Genomic DNA, 5,742 nt, shown 5'->3' on the forward strand with positions numbered 1-5,742 from the left:
CATTCTCCTGCCTCAGCCTCCCAAGTAGCTGGGATTAGAGGCACCTGCCACCATACCTGGCTAATTTTTGTATTTTTAGTAGAGACCGTGTTTCACCATGTTGCCTAGGCTGGTCTTGAGCTCCTGACCTCAGGTGATTCACCTGCCTTGGCCTCCCAAAGTGCTGAGATTACAGGTGTGAGCCACTGCACCCGGCCTTTTTTTCTAGATTTCTTTCTTTTTTTGAGGCAGAGTCTCACTCCATTGCCCAGGCTGGAGTGCAATGGCATAATCTCAGCTCACTGCAACCTCCACCTCCCAGGCACAAGCAATTCTCGTGCTTCAGCCTCCCGAGTAGCTATGACTGCAGGCATGCCAGGCTAATTTCTGTATTTTTAGTAGAGATGGAGTTTTGCTGTGATGGCCAGGCTGCTCTCGAACTCCTGGCCTCAAGTGATCCACCCACCTCAGCCTCCCAAACTGCTGGGATTTCAGGCATGAGTCACCACCACTGGCCTTCATTGATCTTTTATATATATATTTTTTCATTTCTATTTCATTTATTTCTATTCTGATCTTTATTATTTCTTTTCTTCAATTAACTTTGGGTTTGGTTTGCCTTTGCTTTTCTAGTTGTTTAAGAATCATCATTAAGTTGTTTGGAGTTCTTCCTCTTTTTTGATGTAGGCACTCATAGTGATAAACTTCACTCTGAGTAGTGCTTTTGCTGTATCCCATACGTTTTGGTATGTTGCCTTTCCATTATCATTTCTTTCAAGAAAATTTTCAATTTTCTTCTTTTGTTTTGAGATAGAGTCTCCCTCTGTCACCCAGGCTGGAGTGCAGTGGCACGACCTCTGCTCACTGCAACCTCCACCTCCAACTGTTCAAGCAGTTCTTCTGCCTTTGCCTCCCAAGTAGCTGGGATTACAGGCACCCACCATCACACCTGGCTAATTTTTGTGTTTTTATTCTAATTAATTAATTTTTTGTTTGTTTGTTTTGAGACAGAGCCTCACTCTGTTGCCCAGGCTGGAGTGCAGTTGCACCATCTCGGCTCATTGCAACCTCCGCCTCCAAGGTGCAAGCGATTCCCCTGCCTCAGCCTCCCAAATAGCTGGGATTACAGGCATGCGCCACCACTCCTGGCTAATTTTTTAAAAAATATTTTTAGTAGAGACCGAGTTTCACCATGTTGGCCAGGCTCTTCTGGCCAACATGGTGAAACTCCTGATCTCAGGTGAGCCGCCTGCCTCAGCCTCCCAAAATGCTGAGATTACAGGCATGAGCCACCATACCTGGTCCTTTTTTTTTTTTTTTAAGTACAGGACCTCGCTTTGTCACCCAGGCTGCAGTGCAGTGGCATGAACATATAGGTATGCACCACCACGCCTGGCTAATATTTGTATGTTTTGTAGAGACTGGGTTTTGCCATGTTGCCCAGGCTGGTCTTGAACTCCTGAGCTCAAGTGATCTGCCTGCTTCGGCCTCTGGATTACAGGAGGTGCTGGGATTACAGGTGTGCTTTAGCCACAGTGCCCAGCCTCTATATTTTCTTTTTCTATTATATTTATGATGATTGTTAGGGAGGTAGACATTAGCTAATTTGTTTCATCAAGTCTTCAGAATATAGTTCCAATGTATACTCAATACCAGCCCTGTCCAGTAGAAATATAATGTGAGTTAGAAATGCAACTTAAAATTTTCTAGTAATCACGTTTAAAAAGGAAAAATAAATAGGTGAAATTAATTTTTAATATAATAATAATTTTAATGCTATGGCCCAGCATATTCATGCATTTTTGTTCCAGCATATAATCAGTATACAAAATTGCTGAGATATTTTGCATTCTTATTTTAAACTAAGTCTTCGAAATCATGTGTATTTTACAATTAAAGCACATCTCAATTTGAACTAGCCACGTTTTAAGTGCTCAGTAGCCACATATTGCTACTGTATTAGACAGTGCAGATCTAGACTAAAAAGTTTAGTAGGAAAACTCACTCAAGATAATTGACTTTCACTGAATCTCAAAGGACTTTATTTGGAATCTTCCCTGAACTATCTTTTCCTTTAAATACAACAATGGGATCCTCAGATTAAGAATGATAGAGTTATTAGGAAATATCCCAAGAGAGGGCCACATAGTTTAGAATCATGAGCATACTTATTATACAGCCTGTACAGAAATCTCATTGAGATAATCACTGATGCCACCTGGTATGCACCTGTTAGGGGGAATAATACAGTTTATGGCTGGGTGCGGTGGCTCACGCCTGTAATCCTAGCACTTTGGGAGGCCGAGGCGGGCAGATCATGAGGTCAGGAGATCGAGACCATCCTGGCTAACACGGTGAAACCCCGTCTCTACTAAAAATACAAAATATTAGCCGGGTGTGCTGGCGGGTGCCTGTAGTCCCAGCTAGTCGGGAGGCTGAGGCAGGAGAATGGCGTAAACCTGGGAGGCGGAGCTTGCAGTGAGCTGAGATTGCACCACTGCACTCCAGCCTGGGCGACAGAGTGAGACTCCGTCTCAAAAAAAAAAAAAAAAAAACAGTTTATGAAATAAAGACATTGAGTGACCCACAGAATTGAACTTTCTTAGTATGCCATACAGTGTCTTCCAAGTTCTGGCCCCTACATACCTTTCTAATGGTGTTAAAAGCCACCCTTTACCGTTTTCTCCAGCCATACATAACCACTTATGCCTGTTTGAATTCATTGTGCTTTTCACACCTCTGTGCTTTGCCCTCTGGCGTGTTCCTTTCCCTCAGTATCTGCCTGGAAATCTCTAACTCATCCTTCAGCCCCACCTCAAGTAACACTTCAGTGAAGCCTATCCTGCTATTCCTATATTCCATCCCTCAAATGGGCATTTACACAATCCTTTTACATTCTTGTAGCGTCTTCCACTTATAGTACTTATTACATTATATTATAATTTTAAATTTTTTATTTATTTTTAATTTTTTCCCTTCATCCTACTTTGATCTCATGACTGATTACTACTGTAATTTTTAGAATTTAATTACCTTTGGTAGTGTAATCCTCATGATAGCATAGACGGCTTCACTGATCTTTATATTCCTAGCAAGATAGCAGGCATTTGAGAAATGTTTGTTGAACTAAATTTTACAAGGAGACATGTAGACATCAGCCAAAGCAGAAAGAGTGCGGTTTCCTTGGATTCTGTTCAGGGCTGAGTTGCTAATAGCTTTGATCTTGGCCAAGTTAGTTAACTTCTCCATGCTTTATTTTAATCAATTGTAAAATTAGAGTGTGTTACTGGAATTTTAAGGTGATTTAGAACTTCAAAAAGTTTGTTAATTGATGCATGTATGAGACTGTGTCTTGTTAATGTCATCTTTGGTGCTTAACAACATACTTGGTTATCATTAAAGTTTTATTGAATGAATGAATAAAATAACTCTTGTCTATTTCTTTTTTTCTTTCTTTCTTTCTTTTTGTTTTTTTGAGATGGAGTCTCTCTCTGTCGCCCAGACTGGAGTGCAGTGGCATGATCTTGGCTCACTGCAACCTCTGCCTCCTGGGTTCAAGCGATTCTTCTGCCTGCCTCCCAAGTAGCTGGGACTACAGGTGCACACCACTATGCCCAGATAATTTTTGTATTTTTAGTAGAGACGGGGTTTCACCATATTGGCCAGGCTGGTTTTGAACTCCTGACCTCGTGATCCGCCTGCCTCGGCCTCCCAAAGTGTTGGGATTACAGGCATGAGCCATCGTGCCCGGTCAACTCTTGTCTATTTCATTCATATTGCCCACAAGGATAGTAACACACACATATATATTTTTTGAGATGGAGTCTTACTCTGTTACCCAGGCTCGAGTGCAGTATCATGATTTCGGCTCACTGCAACCTCTGCTTCTTGGGTTCAAGCGATCCTCTTGCCTCAGCCTCCCGAGTAGCTGGGACTGCAGGTGCATGTCACCACATCTGGCTATTTTTTTTTTTTTTTGTATTTTTAGTAGAGATGGGGTTTCACCATGGTGGCCAGGCTGGTCTTGAGCTCCTGACCTCAAGTGATCACCTGCCTCAGCCTCCCAAAGTGCTGGGATTATAGATGTGAGCCACTGCACTTGGCCTATGTATATATATTTTTAATTGCTGGTTAATTGTTAGTGGATACATAGTAGGTGTATATATTTATGGCATGCATGGGATATTTTGATAAAAACATAAAATGTGTAATAATTATACCAGGGTAAATGAGGTATCCATCACCTCAAACATTTATCCTTTGTATTACAAACAATCTGATTATACTCTTTTAGTTATTTTCAAGTGTACAATTAAATTGTTATTGCCTATAGTCATTCTTTTATGCTATCAAATTCTAGATCTGAGTCATTCTATTTTTTTGTACCCATTAGCCATTTTCCCTTCCTCTCCTACCTGTCTCCCGCAACAACCTCTCCCAGCCTCATTCTGAGCTCTATCTCCATGAGTTCAGTTGTTTTAATTTTTAACTCACAAATAAGTGAGAATATGCACAATTTGTTGTTCTGTGCCTGGCTTATTTCACTTAACATGATGACCTCCGGTTCCATTCATGTTGCTCTAAATGACAGGATCTCATTCTTTTTTATGGCTGAAGAGTACTCCCTTGTGTATATATATGTAGCACATTTTCTTTTTCTTTTTTCTTTTTTTAGATTGGAGATGGAGTCTCTCTCTGTCACCCAGGCTGGAGTGCAGTGGCATAATTTCAGCTCACTGCTCTGCCTCCTGGGTTCAAGCGATTCTCCTGTCTCAGCCTCCCGAGTAACTGGGATTACATGCATGCACCATCACTCCTGGCTAATTTTTTTGTATTTTTAGTAGAGATGGGATTTCACCATGTTGGCCAGGCTGATCTTGAATCCCTGACCTCAAGTGATCCACCAGCCTAGGCCTCCCAAAGTGCTGGAATCACAGGCGTGAGCCACCACACCTGGCCCATTTTTTTTTTCCTTTTAATTTTCATGGGCATATAGTAGGCTTATGTATTTATGCGGTACATGAGATGTTTTGATACAGGGATGCAATGTGAAATAAGCACATTATGGAGAATGGGGTATCCATTCCCTCAAGCATTTATCCGTTGAATTATAAACAATCCAATTACACTTTTTTAAGTTATCTTATTTTATTTTTTGAAACAGGGCCTAGCTCTGTTTCCCAGGCTGGAGTGCAGTGGTGTGATCTCAGTTCACTGCAGCCTCCACCTCCCAGGGTCAAGTGATCCTCCCACTTCATCCTCCCATGTAGCTGGAACTACAAGTGTTTGCCACCATGCACAGCTAATTTTTAAATTTTTTTTGTAGAGACAGGGTTTCTCTATGTTTTCCAGGATGTTCTTGAATTCCTGAGCTCAGGCAGTCCACTTCTCGACCTCCCAAAGTGCTGGAATTACACGCCTGGCCTTAAGTTATTTAAAAATGTACAATTAAGTTATTATTGACTATAGTCACCCTATTGTTGTATCAAATAGTATGTCTTATTCATTTTTTATATATTTTTTGTAGCCATTAACCATCCCCACTTTCCCCCCAGCTCCCACTACCCTTCTCAGCCTCTGGTAATCATCCCCCTACTCTCTATGTCCATGAGTTCAATTGTTTTGATTTTTAGATCCCACAAATAAGTGAGACGGTACAATGTTTATCTTTCTGTGCTTGGCTTATTTCATTTAACATAATGATCTCCAGTTCCATCCATGTTGTTGCAAGTGACTGGATCTTATTCTTTTTTTTTTTTTTTT

The 5,742-nt window shown here is 41.2% G+C and overlaps 1 protein-coding gene across 2 annotated transcripts in view; it reads left to right on the top strand.

The window, feature by feature from the left end:
• The window catches only part of TEX11 (testis expressed 11), a 350,946-nt gene that overhangs the window by 9,339 nt on the left and 335,865 nt on the right, over positions 1-5,742 (top strand). The window contains exon 3 of one of the 2 annotated variants that reach the window (XM_011943129.1): positions 3,458-3,577. The exons of the other annotated variant lie outside the window; for it this stretch is intronic. The gene's annotated coding sequence lies outside the window, so the exon portion shown is untranslated. The remainder of the gene's footprint in view (positions 1-3,457; positions 3,578-5,742) is intronic. 2 annotated transcript variants of the gene reach the window in all.

This window comes from Colobus angolensis, unplaced genomic scaffold (assembly GCF_000951035.1).
Source record: "Colobus angolensis palliatus isolate OR3802 unplaced genomic scaffold, Cang.pa_1.0 Scaffold216, whole genome shotgun sequence".
Lineage (NCBI taxonomy): Eukaryota > Metazoa > Chordata > Mammalia > Primates > Cercopithecidae > Colobus > Colobus angolensis.